We start from the raw sequence: 18,997 nt of genomic DNA on the forward strand, positions 1-18,997 counted from the left end.
TTAATGAATAAACATAAAACATTTTTGACTTGTTGGCCTTATAAAATAACCTATTAAATAATCCATGTAAGCAATATTTCTATTTGTATTTATTTATTTATGGTAAACATTAGAATCCATGGTTAGATCAAAAGTTGTTTGTTTGTCACATACATAATTCATGTGTGATGTAATACTTTTTTTTTTTTTAAACATAGTTAGTTGTCCCAAAGTGCAGACAAAAAGAGAACAAATGCACACAAAACAAAATTTAATAAAATAAAATAATAATAATAATAATAATAATAATAATAATACATATACAGGTTGTCCCCAACTTATGATGGAGATGCATTCCAATGACCCCATTCTAACTTAAAAATATTTGAATTCGAGCCATGGTCTAGCCTACCCAGGAGTCTTAAAGAATAGTTATCAGTATAGTGTAGTATACTGTGATTTGTCAATCATTTAACTGAGCCATAAAGGTTGCACAAGTCAGTGCACTCTTAGTGCCAGTCTTAAGCCCGGATAAATGGGGAGGGTTGCGTTAGGATCCAGCGTAAAACATGTGCCAAATCAAATATGCGGATCACGAACCAGTATTTCATTCTGGATCAGTCGAAGCCCGAGTTACCAACGACTGCCACAGGTATTGTTAGCTAACAGGGTAACGATGGCAATTGGGCTACTGTTGGCCGAAGGAGGAGGAGGAGGAAGATGTCTACAGAGACAGCAGGGAAAGAAGAAGTGTAGAAGAGTGGAGGTTCGGGTTGGTACATTATATGTTGGTACTATGACTAGTAAAGGAAGAGAGAGGTTGTGTGTTCAGGAGAGGAATGTGGAAGGGCAGATGGTGGTAGATTTTGCTAAAAGGTTGGCAATAGCAGTGGTGAACACTTATTTTAAGAAAAAGGACGAGCACAGGGTGATGTATAAGAGTGGAGGAAGGCGCACACAAGTGGACTATGTTCTATGTAGAAGATGCAACCTGAAGTAGATTGGAGAATGTAAGGTGTTGGCAGGGGACAGTGTAGCTATACAGCATCAGATGGTGGTCTGTAGGATGGATTTGGAGTTGAAGAAGAGAAGGAGAGAAAAGACTAAAAAAAGAACAAGATGTGGTGGTGGAATGAGGAAGTGCAGGAGAGCATAAAAAGAAAGAGGTTGTCAAAACAGAATTGGGATTGACAGAGATGAGAAAAGTAGGAAGGAGTACAAGGAGATGCTGCAGCAGGTGAAGTGGGATGTGGCGAAAGCCAAGAAAAAGGTGATATGTAAATATAAGAAGCTGTATGAGAAGTTGGACACTAAGGAGAAAAGGATTTATACCGATTGGCCAGGCAGAGGGACCGAGATGGTAAGGATGTGCTGCAAGTTAGTGCAATAAATTATGTAGAGGGAGCGTGTTAAGAAAATGGAGGGTGTATTTTGAAGGTTGGATGGTGTGAAAATGGTAAAGCAGGACGTGGATAAGATTAGTAAGGAGGAAGTGAGAGCAGCAATTAAGAGGATGAAGACTGGAAAGTCGGTTGGACCAGATGACATATCGGAAGAAGCATTAAAATGTTTAGGAGAGATGGCAGTGGCGTTTTTAACCAGGTTGATTTTGGAAGGTGAGAGGATGCCTGAGGAATGGAGAAGGAGTGTGCTGGTACTGATATTTAAGAATAAGGGGGATGTGCAGACCTGCAGTAACTACAGGGGAATAAAGTGGATCAGTCACACCATGAAGTTATAGGAAAGAGTAGGGGAAGCCAGGCTGAGAGAAGAAGTGACCATCTGTGAGCAACAGTATGGTTTCATGCCAAATAAGAGCACCACAGACACATTATTTGCTTAGAGAATGTTGATTGAGAAGTACAGAGAAGGTCAGGAGGAGTTGCATTGTGTGTTTGTGCATTTAGAGAAAGCTTACGACAGGGTGTCAAGAGACGAGTTTTGTGAGGGTGGTGCAGGACATTTAGGAGGACAGTGTGAGAGCAGTGAAGTTTGCAGTAGGAACAACACACTGGTTCAAGGTGGAGGTGGGATTGCATCAAGGATCGACTCTGAGCCCTACCATTGCAGTAGTGATGGACAGGTTGATGGACGAGATCAGACAGGAGTCTCCATGAACTATGATGTTTGTGGATATTGTTATTTGTGGTGAGAGTAGGGAGCAGGTTGAGAAGAGCCTGGAGAGCTGGAGGTACATGTTGGAAAGAAGGAAAGCGAAAGTCAGTAAAAGTAAGACAGAGTACATGTGTGTGAATGAGAGGAAGGGCAGTGGAGTGGTGCGGTTGCAGGGAGAAGAGGTGGAGGAGTTCAGGTACCTGGTGTCAACAGTGCAAAGTAATGGACAGTGTGTTAGAGAAGTGAAGAAAAGAGTGCAGGCAGGGTTGAGTGGGTGGAGAAGAGTGGCAGGAGTGATTTGTGATAGAAGGGTATCTGCAAGAGTGAAAGGAGAAGTTTGTGGGACTGTGGTGAGACCTGCTATGTTGTATGGTTTAGAGTGGCATTGACTTAAAGACAGGAGGTGGAGCTGGAGGTAGCAGAGCTGAAGATATTGAGATTTTCATTGGGACTGACGACAATGGTCAGAATTAGAATTAGAGTGTTTATTAGAGGGACTGTGCACAGGCTAGATTGAGATGGTTTGGACATGTGCAGAGGAGGGACATGAAGTATATTGGTAGAGGGAAAAGAAAGTGGGAAAGAGGAAGGCCAAGGAGGAGGTTAAGGTTGGAGACCGATGATCCGCTGTGGTGATCCCTAATGGGAGCAGCCAAAAGTAGAAGAAGACGGTGACCGCACATAATGTACACGTATATACTGTCTAATTAATACAGTGAGGTACAGCAGCGGCCACATGGACGAGCGCCAGTGTGGGCGCATGGTCATGCGAGTGAAGGCCGACGCTTGTCTGTACAACATTTTTACAAATTTATCAAATCGCAATCTTCAACGTAACATTGCAAAATTATAAGTCAAACCTAAGTCTATCCCTGTTGGTCCTCAGAATCTGGTGAATTTTGATGATTCATTTTCGGCCAAAAATGGCCCAAAAGTGCATTTTCGGTTTTCGGCCGAAAGACTTTGATCACCGAAAAAACACGGCCGAAACAGTTTGTTGTGATGACGCAAACAGAAACCGCGGCCCGCACGTGCATGTCTAAAACAACATGTCTGCGGTGTGGACGTATTTCAGTATATCTGAGAAAGACCCACGGATAGCGATTTACAAAACATGTAATGCAGAAATTTCGTCTGCAAACACTTTCTCCACATCGGGTTTAATTTTTCACCTGAAATCCAAACATTCCGATCGCTATGCTGAATATGAGAAAAACGCGGCACAGAAAAGCAAAACCCCTCCGAGCATGCGCACTCCGTCTGTGGCGGACGTTTTTGAAAAGGCAGGAAGTTTCCCAGTGATAGTGTTGTATTGTTGTATCTTTAAACAGTTGCACTTGTTCTGAATGCACTTTGTTTTTATGAAAGAACATATTTAATTTTACAACCTTTCAGCAGGCCAGAGGGCCTGTACATTATTATTTAATGTACACGAGTGCATTTAAGTTAAACATTTAAGTTTGAATTTTAATTTATTTTATCCTGTGCATTGTTGCAATGTGCTATAAATAAATATTTTCATAATTTCTAATTGATTTATTCTTTGAAACTTTAATATTAATTTATGCAATTGAAATGCCTTTGATTTTAGTAAGGTTAGTACACAGTCATAGACATAAATGCAATGGTAATAATAATTGGCATAATTTCTTTCGGTGTTTCAGTTTTCGGCCCAGAATTTTCATTTCGGTGCATCCCTAGATAAAATCATAGAGAAGAGGTAATGTCTAGGCAGGGTAAATATTTTGATAATTCTCCTGACCCGAATCGTTGGTCTTCTCTGCTATCCTCACTACTTCATACAGGGCTTTTCTGTCCTGGATGTGGTAACTCCAAACCAGGCGATGATGCTCTGTGAGAACAGAGACTCCATAGAGGCCCCAAGGAATATGAAGCGGCTCACCCTCACAGCTGCTAACATCTGAGGAGACAGTGTGGTTTCACATCCTGACCACTTGGTTTCAACTTGTTAGATAGTCCAGAATTCAATGACCAAGATGTGGAATTCAGCCCCAAGGTTTTTTTTTAGCTTTTTACAAAGAAATACGCAGACAATAGTATTGAAAATGGTTTCAAAATCCTCAATGTCCATAAATGGTTCCTTTTTTTTTTGCAGATGGGAGGGTGTAGTTGATAATCTTTTAACCTGTGGAACTGTAGTTTGTTTAGGCAGCTGGAAATTGAGATACTGAGAAACTCTGATCAGTTTTTCCAAACATCACTGTAGATGTAAGTAGGGCTGGGCGATAAATCAATTTTATCGATTAACTCGAATGTGTAGTTTACATCGATCAGTTTTAATAAAAATCGGTTTTCTCTTAATGTCCGCCGACGCTCCCCTCTGGGCTCCCATAGTTTGGAACGAACTCAGCCTCCACCCCCCTCCCCCCCACGCTTTTGCCATAGAGATACACAAACAACATGGCAGCGAGCAGAGAAGAACTCATTCCCAAGAAAAGTTAAGCAGCCGCATCTTGAAAATACACGGTTAAGCAGCCGCACTTTGTTAAGTGTTGCGCGTCCAGTCGTACACTTGCGGTACGGGTGGTGGAAGCGACCAAAATACATGTAAAGACGCTTCAGAACGGCATTTTCGTTAAGAAACAGAAAAATCTGATCATTTAAATCACCATATTCAAACACTCAAACAGTCATTTTACTGTGGAGTTTTTAAGAAAAGTAAAGGCAAAATCACTCCAAACATCACTGCATTTTTAACCATGTTCCACATTCAAACACTCAAAACATTTTTCTTTATAGGTTTGCTCAATCTTTCAAATTATTTTTATTTACAGTGTCCCTGTCTATTACTCTCTTAAATTTGATCTCATTTTACTGTGGAGTTTTGGAGAAAAGTAAAGGCAAAATCACTCAAAACCTCAGGTGCATTTTTAATCATGTTCCACATTTAAACACTCATAAAACATTTTTCTTTGTAGGTTTGCTCATTTTATGTTATGTTACGTTCTATTTTCACAATTTACAATGGCAGGGCCGCCATCTTGTATGTTTGGCTTGTTGTTTCTGATTGCACTTTAACCCAAAGTGGGTTATAATCCCAGAAGGGTAAATAAACTTTATTTAATAAAGTTAAAACTTAAAAAAAAATTTTTTTTTTGTCATATGTGGATTGATTTTAAGCAGGGGGGAAAAAAAATCAATTTAAATCGCAAATCGGAATTTTTTTGGCCATATCGCCCAGCCCTAGATGTAAGTGCAACAGGACAGCAGTCATTACTGGAGACAGGGTGTTGGGGACAGAAATGATGGTGGAGGATTTAATATATGTGGAAACAAGTTGGTTGTGAACTTAAAAATAGCCCCGAGATCTGGTGCTAGTCATTTAGATATAAAAAGCCTGCAGGTCTGGAAATGATGCTTCTTGTGTTAACTTTGCACTTTTCTCACATCCAGTTCCCAAATGACCAGTCCTTGTTCCTCCCTGGTCAGGCCTGAAGGCTCATACAGGTTTTCTGGTCTGTGCTGGAGATAGAAACCTCAAACAGTGAACAGAAAATACTCAAATCATTGTAAAAAGCCGCTTTATATTCCTCCATGCTGTCATCTGGAGCCCTGTGTTCTAAGTAGCAGGTTGTGCATTCAGAGCTTTCCACATGAAAACATTAATCCTAAATGTACCCAAGGCTTTTGATTGGAAAAAAACATATGGAAATAATCTCCCCTGTCAGAAACTCTGGATAGGCAAGCACTGACATTAGAGCTGCACCGGAACACCTCCCATTCTGTGCCCTCCTGCAAATCCTGTGGCATGACTAGTGATTAGTCATCTGAGCGCCGTACCTCCTACGTCACATGATCTTCCCTTTGTAGCCGCTGTTTAAATTTTGGGAGTAAAATGTCACCATATACCAACTTAAACAGTGTTTTTACTGCCTTGTAAAAGTCCTGTGTCTGTGATGCAATTTTTCGGCAGGGTATTCCAGGTCCAACGTGCATAATTCCATGAGACAATAGTTTCTCTGTATACTGCACCATTTATTGTTGATCACTACACATGCAAGTTTCACCTGAATTTTCCCAGAGTTTCCTGTTCCCTGGGCAGAATGGTCGGTGCTGAATGCTATGTATAATGAGAGCAAAGCTCACTTATCCTAGTGGTGTAAAATCAATACCACATCATGCATGCTTGACTAAGTTTTTTTCCACCATTCAAGTTTACTTTTACCATGAATCTTGAGTTGTCCAGTCAAAGATGCTTGATAAATGTAAATTTGCATACAATGAGTGATTACAGCTTTATTGCTACTGCAGTACATAAAATACTCAAATCTTTGAAGCATCTGCATGAATGAGAGCCAATGTAGACTAACCCTCACACAGTGTGTTCATGAAAAGCAATGTTTTACTTTCTCAGATTTTTAAAGAGAATTTGTTGTTTGTTTGTTTGTAAAGGATTAAAAGTAAAGTGTCCAATTTTTACGTTCAATCTTGGACTTTTGTAAATGCACATAAAGACAAAGTAAAAAACATACCACACAACTTTTTATCAAAACTGAACAGGACAAATTTAAAGGCTACACTGACACTCATTTAAAACTCTTAACTACCTTTGGCTTTCTATTCTTACACTTGCCAAAATCATGGATTTTATAGGTTCAGAGTCAGGTGTATAATTAACTAAGCATACCAAGCAGGTATAAAAAACATTACTTTCATATGTAGGTTGAACAACAGTCATTAACTGTAACAGAATTATTTGTGTACAAGGCTTAAAACTGGGTGAGGAACATCCAAACTCTGCTACTAAGATGAGGTTGTGGAAAACAGTTGTCACAGGTCCTACACCATGTCACATATCCTACACCATGGCAAGACTAAGCACAGCAACAGGACACAAGGTGCATCAATACCGCATCAACAATGTCTCTCTAGAAAGATTACATAGCAGACTGGTGTTTTAAGATGTTCTGTTCTAACCATTTTGAAGAAGCAATCAAAAAGGGAGTGTTAAGGATTATAGATGCAGTGGTCACGCTTACATCCCTTCGCCATCAGAAGTTGTCCAGCAGTGCAAAGAACTGTCAGAAACAGGCAGGACCCAGGTACACCCAGCTACTGTCTGAGAAGTATGGCCAGAAGTGGTATTCATGGAAGAATTACCTCCAAAGCCATACCTCCAAAGTAGAAACAAGGCTAAGCAACTCAACAATGCATAATATAGGAATTTAGGCACGCAAGAATGGCAGCAGGAGCTCTGGACTGGAACTAAAATATCTGTCTGTAGCAAGTTGTTTGCTGAAGGGCTGGAGAGCGGTACAGTAATTAATGTCTGCGGGCAACAGTGATGTATGGTGGAAATTCCTTGCAAGTTTGGGGCTGCCTTTCTGCATATGGAGATGGAAATATGGTCAGGATTAATGGTGTCCTCAAACAGGCAGATACTAATCCATCATGCAATACCATCAGGGAGGCAACTGTTTGGCCCCAAATTTATTCTGGAGCAGGACATGGACCCCAATCATACATCCAATGTCATTAAGAACTATCTTCATTGTAGAGAACAAAAAGTCCTGGAAGTAATAGAAGTAATAGTTTTTGCCCCCCACAGAGCCCTAATCTCAAAATTATCAAGTCTGTCTGGGATTACATGAAGAGACAGAAGAACTACCTGCAAAATTTAAAAACTGTGTGCAAGTGTACATAAAAGTACTGATGCTGTTTTGCTGGCAAAAGGTGGCCACACCAAATATAGATTGGATTTGTATTTCACTTCTGTTTATTTACTTTCCATTTTGTTGATAAAAAAATAACAACACTTATTTTTGAAATCATTCTTACTTTACAACAATTTTCCCAGCAGACTAAAACTTTTGAACAGTACTGTATACACACCCACACACACATCGGTGGCGAGCCATTATGACCAGCAAGACCTTCTCTGCTGACACAATCAGAAGTTCAGGTTTCGAGTTGGTGACTCTGAGGCCATCTAGCAGGCGTACAATAACATCCACATTTTTGCATACTTTCTTTTCTTTTTTTTTTCCCCCATTCTCTTCCTTTTATGGTCAGAGAGCACACTAGCCAGGTCTCGCAAACCGCATCTTTAGCAAACTGCACAAGCTCAAATATATTCGCTATATTGTGCATCTGATATGTTTTTCAAAATAATTGATTTGCTTGCATTTACACATTTTTAAGATGAACTGTTTGTGAAAAGCTGGCCATCGTGACAAAAGGTCAGCCAAAAAAGTTCAAAAAAGTTGTTACGCTTTTCATGAACCATTTATACGTTTGTGTTTCCTTTACCTGGCAAATTTGCACAAAAACACACAATTTGCCTTCTGATAAAGGTTATTTATTGGGGTGGAACAGCTGGGGCTGCAATGAAAGGACACTTGTTGAATTGTGTTTATTGGGGTTCTTGCTTTAGTAATTCCATTCATCCTTGATGCATGAAATACCAGCCTGTGATGCAACGCTCCATTATACTGCGTTTCTGTATAATATTGATGGTTTCTATAGCCATGGCATCAAAATGATTGTATTAAGAGGTGGATTCAGGTAGGACATCACTGAAGGCTTAGGTGTGAAATGCACAGCCCACCAATTTTTTGCTGCACCTTTATCACATTTCATCGCACATATCTTGCAAGCAGCGAAATCATAAGTCCCACAATATTGAAGAACTTAACTATAGATGTAGATATACACTCTAATTTAGTCCGTATAAAAGTTTGGACAGTCAAGCACCTACAGTATATTACTGGTATGTACCTTATATTTCAGGTGCTTCTAGTATAAACAGAAACATTTCCTACACTCACATGCACACGACAAGCAAAATGAATTTGGCAAATGAATTTGTGAGGATATATTTGGTCTATTTTGAAATAGTCAGGTCAAGATTGAGTAACATAGGGCTTGAAATGCAGAAGGACATAGTTGCATAAAAAAGGTCTATGAAAAAGGCTGATTGAAGGGTATGCAACAAACCATACACAATCCCTCAATGACAGTTAAAAACAGAGTCTGACAGGAGGAGCAACAGCTACTGCAAAACAGGAAGAGCTATGAACATAGATGAGAGCAGTTAGACAGGAACTTTAGCATGCATCTGGTGAAGAAGGATGGGCTAATAGTTGGCATTAATAGAGGAAGGGTATTAGGGGGGGTCAGAAAGGCTAGAATTAAAAGGAAGACACCTGCATTCCCTTCAGAGAGAGCATCGAGAAATGCTATTGGAAAGGCCTGAGAGTTTTGAGAGACATAAATCGCTTGCAGAGAAAAGAAGGGCACAAAGCTTGAATTGAACATGGATGAGTAAAGGTTGGGATGCATAGAAGGAGGGTGTGAAGGATAAAGTGGATAGAGATTGATTATAAGGCTGCTAATAAAAAGAGGCACTAATTCTACAGTGGGATGGAGAGAAGAACTTTTGAAAATACCAAAAAAGATTTCAATCGTACAGAGAGAGCATGGCTGCCCTTGCCGGATGTGTAGAACTGGAAAGTTTTATTTTGCAGCTGTTTACTGCAAAATAAAATTACACTGGGGACAAGGAGATCAAACTAGCACAAACCTCTAGAACTGTTAGCACGAAGTCATGACATGCAAAAATGTCATTAGTGGAACCAGTAATGAAACACTATAGGAATTTAACAACAAAAGTTGCTGTTCTACATTTTTTTTTATGGTCCTGGATGGTGCAATTTATACCATGTTCTAAACATTTTAGGAAACACAGTAGCTGTCACTAATGGTTGAAAATGGTCACTGGTACACTGTAGTTTTTTAACAAACAGCACTAATAAACCAGGATATTCTTAATTGTACCAAAAACCATAAGACTGAAACTGTCCAACAAAGCAGGCATGAAAAATCCTATTCTATATTTAACTGCAAAGTATTTATATCCTGAAGTCAACAATAATGAACTCAGCCTCAATATTTAGCCATGTTTGTTTCATGTTATGTCACACAAGAAGGATTTGCCTTTTGTGCTTACCATGGCACTCTAATAAACTCTAGAAAATGTTTATGTTACAAAAGATGGACTGTTGTCATAAAACATGAAAATCTTTTTAGAAAAATAAATAAATAAAACGTATCAAGCTGTGGGCTTCGCCATCTGTCATTTTGTAGCTTACTTTTAAAAACCATCAAAAAACTCAACTAAACTAGTCAATAAAAGTTTGCAATTTTCAACCATCTGCACCACATCTTAATTTTGCAATAATAGGTGATGGAACTTCACTAGTAAAATTAGCAGTGATAGCAGTTGTAACAGTGCTATAAGGTAGTAAATGTACTTCTGTGTGCACCATTATCAATGTAATCCTTTCATAAATCTTTTGATTACAGTAGAGGCTAAGGTGTGCCTTTTTAAAGTTAACCACTAAGCCCTCAGGGAAAATAAAGCTGCAATTCATCTGTTTTCATGCAGATAATGGAATGGAAGGGTTAATTCATTTCAAATTAGTTTTACCTTTTAAGTTTTCCATTAACAACTTGTGCATCCCTATTAATTATACTGATTAACTTATATTAACTGATATTTGCTTTAATTGTTTAATATTTCACATTAATGAACTTAAAACAATCTTTAAATGATGCCTTTGCATACTGTCAAGGTAAATAAACAGAAATAATGAACAAAAATTGAAATACTGGGAAACAAAAACTCTACTACAATAACGTGAGAAAAGGGCAGGTTTTACATGAACATTAATGAGTTCAATATACATCCATGGAAGACTTCATTAGAAACACCTTTGCACCTACTTTTAATACGTAACTGTCTAATCAGCTCAATGTTTAGCAGCAGTGCAATGCAGAAAATCATGCAGATTTGGACCAGCAGCTTCATCATATTCACATCATCCATCAAAATAGGGTCAGAATTTCAGTGATTTTGACCATTGCATAAATGCTGTTAACAGATGAACTGGTTTGAGTGTTTCTTTACCTAATTTCCTGGGATTTTCAATCACAGCAGCCTCTACATTTTACTCAGAATTTTGCAGTTAAAAAACAACAAAAACAAATAAATAAAAAAACCCACTAAGCAGCAGATCTGTAGATTGAAACACCTTTTTGATAAGAGACACTGCGGTACTTCATATAACCACTCTTCACAATTGTGGTAAACAGAAAAGCATCAAACCTTGAGGCAGATGGGATTTAATGAGGGAATATTAAATTGGGTTTGATTCTGTCAGCCAAAAACAGAAAGCAAAAACTACAGCATGGTCCGAGCTAGACTAGGTGGCACAATGGTGATTGGAATCAGTTGTCCATTTATAAAATGTGCAATATTGCTTGTCTGCTAGTCTCTCAATAAACATGAACTGCATTTGCATCTGTTCCTGACGGATTACTTTGTCTTTTCCATGAATGCAACATGCTCCGACAAACTGGAGGGAGAACAGCAACAACGCTTGCTGATTTTAAAACCGGCGTTAGCAATGCAAAACAAATATGCATGTAATTCCTCACCACATAAAGGTTTATAAATACAATGCTCTTTTGCCAACAATAACAGCATACATTTCCTTGACCTACTGACAAGCCCTTAAAATGTGTCATGGCTGTACAGTTTCAAGAAGGAGAACAGAAACTCCTGTGGAAGGAACAACCAGGCCCTTAAACCTACCTTTAATCAGGAACTAAGCTGCAAGATCTTTACAACTCGCAAAGTTCTAGCAGCACATCCAAACCCATGTAACGGGGCGCTGTCATGCTAAGCAAGGAGATAGACACAATGGCATGGCAAATCCAACCACTTTGCTAGAGAGTGCCCCCTCCGTGCCAAGCCGGCTAGCAATTACAGTTCAGCAGAGAACAAGACAAGTGGATAGCCAAGTGTTTGTACATTGTTTACCATGGCAAGAAGGTAAGCCAGAAGAGCCAGTGTGATGCTTTGCACTATGTTCTGTTGGAAATTCATTGGTCTATGAATTCATGGAAATGTTACCATGACACATATCACTTACCTAAACACTGTTGCAGCACACCCCTTCATTTTAATGATGTTCCCTAATTGCAATGAACTCTTTCAGAGCGTGCTTGCAACTTTTGCCTTTCCAAGTTTAAGTGTGTATGTGTGTTTCAAGCTCTGCCAAGTGATCTCTCACTCTGTCTCTCCCTCTCCTGAGTTACAGGAGTCACTGAAAACACAAAAAATAAATAAGAAAACTGGTGCTAAAAAGTCTCAGCAAGAATGATCACCTGCAGTTTCCACCCTGCTTCTCCAAACCCAGGGTTAGCGATTAACCACACCACAGACATCTCACATGCCCAGCCATACTGGCAAAAGCTGGTCAGTAAAAGTTTTAGGAATCTGACAGAGTTGTTGTTGACCTCCAAATTACCCATTAATGTACAATCAAGCAAAAGGATTTGTGCCTCTTGGTACCACAGAACATGTTCGGGACCATGTGGAGTCAGAACGGTTTTGATGGCACATGAGGGACGTACACAGTGTAAGGCAGATGGTCTTATTATTACAGATTATAAATGTATAATCTGGTGTGAATTCAGAAGGGGGGCGAGGGACCACAACGAGTATTGCATAATGGTAAATGGGCTCTCTTGGGTCCACTCTGTCTTCCACTGTCTACAATTAACAATGTTCTGAGAGTCATGCTGGGGTTTCATTTCGTACATTGATTATATTCTAAACTACTCCCACCCCATTAAGAAACTTGCTTGATGTCCATCAGGTCAATGAACACCTCTTTTAGAATCAGTTATTCATCAGAGGAGAGAATTTGAATTTCACAAACACTAAAATTTCCTTCCTGAAGTATATCATCAGACCAGATTGGGGCAAAGGGCCTGGCCTGAAACATAGAAGATTAGGATGCACTAAATCAACCTAAAATTGCATTCACCACATCTTCCTTCCTGATCTTCATGTCCCTTCGTCGTCAAGGTAGATGTCTCTGAGAAGTCATCGCTGACTGAGCCGACCTATGAGAAATAGACTAAAAATGCCCAGAATTGATTGAGACACTCAGTTTTTCAGTTCACTCCCTGCTAGAGTGTGATTAGTTACTGACTCGAATGAAGTGAACAGGTGTGGAAAAGCAACCATTAATGTTTGGAACAAGTGGCCCAAATCAATAAGGAGAATGCAGACTGTCATCAAGAGTCTCACCACTAGAGACTTTAGAAATCTCCAAAATTGCAAAACTAGCCCTCTGTTTTGTTCAACAGAACACATCATGGCCTACAGACATGGTCCTGATGGACTACACTTCCAATAACTCAAGAATTCTAGCACATTGGCAAACAAAGACATAAAGGTAAATGCTTACCAGGACAGAGTTGTATACTTTTAAGTGGGAGTGCTGGTGCTATCAATCACAAGAAAATATTCAAAATAAATTGCCTATACAAAAATTCCATATTTTGGACATATTTATTTGTCATATAAATAAATAAATAAATAAATAAATAAATAAATAAAACCACAAATATGCCGAAGACAAAGCATATTATTTTCATATAAAATTTGATAATAAGCCAAATACAAATGCAACAGCCATTTAAACAATTGTGTCTGTTTTTTTTCAATATCAAAACATGGTTGTATTCTTCATATCCGAGTCCCAATTGTGCATTATACTGGTCAATTAAGAAAACTCAGCTCATGTTATAGATTTTAATTTATTTATAAGTTTGAGTTTAGACTAGCTTCAAAATAATTTCTGTAGAAATAGTAGTTGACCTCAATTAAGTCAATTAATTAAGCTCAGAATGGTACATTGGTGCATACAGAAAATATGCGGAAATTGCTCATTGTAAAATACATTTATATAGTTTTTATTTCTCATATTAAATTTTTTTAATCAGGCGATTTTTAATTGCATTATACTAATGGCAAGTATTTAAGTTATTTTATCTACATAAATCAACAAGTGGCACAATCAGTAAGCCGAACATACCGAGTTTGGATATGTCTCACTGCTATGGTAAGCTAATGCTATGGTGTGCTCCCAGCATGAAAATACCTTTGAATCAGATTATTTAGTTAATTATTATTAAGTGCATGAACATTAAGCCTGCTCGTTTTATGGAAGACAAACGGTTAATTGGTAATCAAAATAAATTCAGTCTGGCAAAAATCTTTGTATGTAAAAATAGCTAATGACTCATGAATGTCTTCATAATAATGTGAGCCTTTTACTTGAGTGACAAGTTCTTCTTTCATGTCAGCTATTTGGCCATTTATTTCAAATCCTTCTGAGCAACACAGTATGCTATGCTCATTATGTCTATTCAAATTATTTATCTGTTAGAGAACGTTTTTCCATCTTACTTATTTGCCAGTTTACAGCAGTTATGACTTGTTACTTGTAGGACTGAGACGATTCTTCAAGCAACTCAAGTAATTCGAATATAAAAAGAAACGTCTTTGAGGCAAATTAGCAGTGTGTTTCCACACGGACCATTATTGTTGACGCACCACCCGATAAACCCTGGAGCGCTCTGGACAGGGAACACAGAAGAAACTGCAGAATGAGAAAAAAATGGTTTCCGCTACAATAATAAAAAAAAAAAATAAATAAATAAAAAGGTTTGCCTAATTCCGACCTTTTTTCCTTGCAATTCCAACTTTTTTTAGCCAATGGTGGAATCACCCCCTGTGTAGTGCATGGTAACTAAGCCTCCGATCCCTGGAGAGAATTTTGTCTAACAATCAGCCCTGGAGGATATGGAACAAGAAAGATGAATCAGAGGAGCCTCATTCATACACCAACAGCTTCAAACTTCAGGCAGACAACGTGGATCTGGTATCTGGATCATATCTGGTAATGTACCAGAAATGTTGGTCGAACTAACTTCTCTGAAAGAACATTTTAGTTTATAATCTTTTTATTCACGCACTAATTTTATTAGCATAAGGATTTTTTAGATGTAGCCACAGAGCACTAACACTGGATTAGGGTATCTGCTGGATGCAGTAAACTAAATTAATTAATTTATTAATTAAATTAATAAATAATTATAATAATAATAATAATTCATACTATGACTAACACTGTAAACGACACATGTAAATCCAGTTTCTGCTAACAGTTACATCAATATTTAGAAGTGATATATTTTAAAGGATCAAAAATCTACATTTTCCCTCATCATGTGTAGCAGGAACCTGAATAAAGACAAATTTATGAAGGCGAATGATATCATTTGTACCAGTGGAATTTAAAAGGCAAACTATTTGAAAGAAAATGCTTCGTTCTTACATTGAAAACATTTTGCCATTTGTGTCAAAACAGACACACTGGTGATGCCTTCTGGGTAATACACTTGTTCTTTTGGTTACTAAGAGTGCACCATAAAATCCTTCTAAAAATAGCTATAATGAATCTTGTTCCATGAGATTTTGGTTTTTGGAAATTGTAAATGAACTTAAAAATACATTTCAATGTCTAGGACAGACACTATGTGTAATAAATACTTGAAGTGCAAGCCGAAGTTGTAAAACTTCTTCAATAACTTCAGATCTTAAATATCTATCATTTTAACACTAACCAGATATGAACACCCTAAACAAAACAAAAAAAAAGAAAGAATGGCCAAATAACAAAAAAAAAAAAAAAATAAATAAATAAAAAGGTTTGCCTAATTCCGACCTTTTTTCCTTGCAATTCCAACTTTTTTTAGCCAATGGTGGAATCACCCCCTGTGTAGTGCATGGTAACTAAGCCTCCGATCCCTGGAGAGAATTTTGTCTAACAATCAGCCCTGGAGGATATGGAACAAGAAAGATGAATCAGAGGAGCCTCATTCATACACCAACAGCTTCAAACTTCAGGCAGACAACGTGGATCTGGTATCTGGATCATATCTGGTAATGTACCAGAAATGTTGGTCGAACTAACTTCTCTGAAAGAACATTTTAGTTTATAATCTTTTTATTCACGCACTAATTTTATTAGCATAAGGATTTTTTAGATGTAGCCACAGAGCACTAACACTGGATTAGGGTATCTGCTGGATGCAGTAAACTAAATTAATTAATTTATTAATTAAATTAATAAATAATTATAATAATAATAATAATTCATACTATGACTAACACTGTAAACGACACATGTAAATCCAGTTTCTGCTAACAGTTACATCAATATTTAGAAGTGATATATTTTAAAGGATCAAAAATCTACATTTTCCCTCATCATGTGTAGCAGGAACCTGAATAAAGACAAATTTATGAAGGCGAATGATATCATTTGTACCAGTGGAATTTAAAAGGCAAACTATTTGAAAGAAAATGCTTCGTTCTTACATTGAAAACATTTTGCCATTTGTGTCAAAACAGACACACTGGTGATGCCTTCTGGGTAATACACTTGTTCTTTTGGTTACTAAGAGTGCACCATAAAATCCTTCTAAAAATAGCTATAATGAATCTTGTTCCATGAGATTTTGGTTTTTGGAAATTGTAAATGAACTTAAAAATACATTTCAATGTCTAGGACAGACACTATGTGTAATAAATACTTGAAGTGCAAGCCGAAGTTGTAAAACTTCTTCAATAACTTCAGATCTTAAATATCTATCATTTTAACACTAACCAGATATGAACACCCTAAACAAAACAAAAAAAAAAGAAAGAATGGCCAAATAACAAAAAAAAAAAAAAAAAAAAAATGAAACAATACTTTGTCATTTGTATATTTTGTTTTATTAAAGCCTAGTCTAACTATATTACAAATACAATGTGTGTTTACACGAGGGAAACAATAAAATAACCTTTATGAACAGTGTACATCCTGAGAAGCATACCTACTCCTGACAGGTGCCAAAAGAGGAACCTGCAATTGAGGTGCACTGCGCGCGTGCTGAATAAATAAGAACGAATAGTAGGTAACTACAATGTCATTACATGTACTTTCCTGATTTCCCCAAGTCACCAATTTACCTGCTTGAGTACTTTTACAACAGGGCTTTAGATGCATCGGTGTTGACCGAATTAAAAAAACCGCTTGTACGACCAGCAGCAACGCCGCGTGTCACATGCATTAGCGATGTTAGCCTATGCTGCTAAATCTAATATCACTGCGACGGCACCGTTTAATGTCCATGTATATATCTCTCTATCGCGGTCGTTCCACGTGTGAAGCGCCACTGAGAACTCCACTATCCCCTGGCTTTGAGCAGGACCTCGCCTACCTGAGCTTCAAGCCGCCGGTTCGGAGCACCATAACGCTTTTCCGCCCCCGCGTTTATTTCCAAGGACGCAAAAGAATCGCCATGACAGTTTAGTAAAATGCATCAAATATTAGAGGGTGGGAGTCGAGGAGGGGGGAAACAAACTCCCGACCATTTCTTAAACGTTATTAAAGCACAAGACCTCAGCACTTCATTCATGGGGGATGCAGGAGTTAGAGCCGGCCCGAGGAACGCTCTATTGCTGCAATACTCATTTTTATGGCACATATTCAGGGAGGGTGGGAATTTCAAAAGACCTACTTACCTAAAATGGCTACTGCATCACCCAAAACACAAACAGCTATTATTTGGTGAAGTTTAGCGCTGGCCGCCTGAGCCAACAGCCTAACTTAGTTTGGGCCCGTATTATTGCGTTGCCTATTGGTTGTAGCTTAGCGCAGCCTGGCGAGCGCGTCCTCCTATTGGACGCCGAGCTGTCACGTAAATGCGCCGCTGTGCTATGGTTTGTATGAGAGCAAAATATTGTGAGAGACCATTGTGCACTGTTAGCTACTTGTGTGGATGCTGAGCGTTGGATTTCTCTTACCTTCGCAGATGTCAAGAAGCAAGCGAAAACACGTCCGTGCCGCCAGCTGCTGTTCGCGCTGCTTTTGGATCCAGCTGCTTATTTTCGAGCGTGTCCCGTTTGAATCCGAAGGCTAAAGCTAATCCTCCGGTTTTATGTTTCTTGTCCCTCGCGATCCACCAATCGTGGTGCTTTTTACTTCATCATTACGGCGGCTGAGGGGAAAAAAAATCTAACATTCCACGTCTTTGCTCGTGTTTCGTAGCCCGGATGTGAGCAGTGGAGGATTTAGCGCAAACATGTCAGGGTCTCAGGATTTCTGCAGCCTTTGGAGAGTTGGGTTCTAGTTTTCAGTCAGAATTGATATCTTTTATACTTACTACCCAGAAATTGTAATATGAAAAGAACACGGGGCTCATAATTGGTTATATGGCTTATATGATTATAAGACTTCAGTTAATTGCAAGTATGTATTATTAATTTATTGTTTATAAATAACACTCTATCTATCTATCTATCTATCTATCTATCTATCTATCTATCTATCTATCTATCTATCTATCTGTCTGTCTGTCTGTCTGTCTGTCTGTCTATCTATCAAACCTTTGGAGACAACTTTCCCCTTTAGTTGTTTTCCCTTTATTTTTTATTATTTTCAACATTGTACATCAATAATAAAAACATCCAAACTACGAAATACCACGTATGGAATTATGTAGTGAACAAAGTGATAAACATCCCGCACTGTTTTGTATTTTAGATTGTCCAAAGTAACTACATTTATCTGTTATGACAGCTTGGCAAACTCAAGGCATTCTCTCATTAGATTCACAAGGTAGTCACGTGGAGTAGTTTTCAGTTTAACGTCAGTTTAACGTTTAACGTAATGTCAAGAGTTAATTTGTGATATTTCTTTCCTTCTTTAATGTGCTTTAGAGTTGTCTTGTGGAAGTGCAGAGGAAGTGTGGGTACAGAGTCAATCCCCTATTAGTTCTATTACATCTACTGTACAAATAAAAAAAAATGGCATCATTACTTTAAGAAATGAAAATTAGTCAAACCAAAAGTGCAAGTGCAAGTGGTGGCTACTTTAAAGATTAAAAAATATAAAACGTATTCCATATTCTGAAATACATGTTTCTGAATATGGCCATTCCGAGTTTTTTTGCTCGCAATTCAGAGTTGTTG

At 38.2% G+C, this 18,997-nt stretch overlaps 1 protein-coding gene across 1 annotated transcript in view; it reads right to left on the reverse strand.

The window, feature by feature from the left end:
* The window catches only part of chd6 (chromodomain helicase DNA binding protein 6), an 85,750-nt gene extending 67,253 nt beyond the window's left edge, over positions 1–18,497 (reverse strand). The window contains 1 exon segment of the mRNA XM_046845807.1: positions 17,831–18,497. The gene's annotated coding sequence lies outside the window, so the exon portion shown is untranslated.
* Positions 18,498–18,997: the final 500 nt, after the last annotated feature.

Source organism: Silurus meridionalis, chromosome 1 (genome assembly GCF_014805685.1).
Source record: "Silurus meridionalis isolate SWU-2019-XX chromosome 1, ASM1480568v1, whole genome shotgun sequence".
Lineage (NCBI taxonomy): Eukaryota > Metazoa > Chordata > Actinopteri > Siluriformes > Siluridae > Silurus > Silurus meridionalis.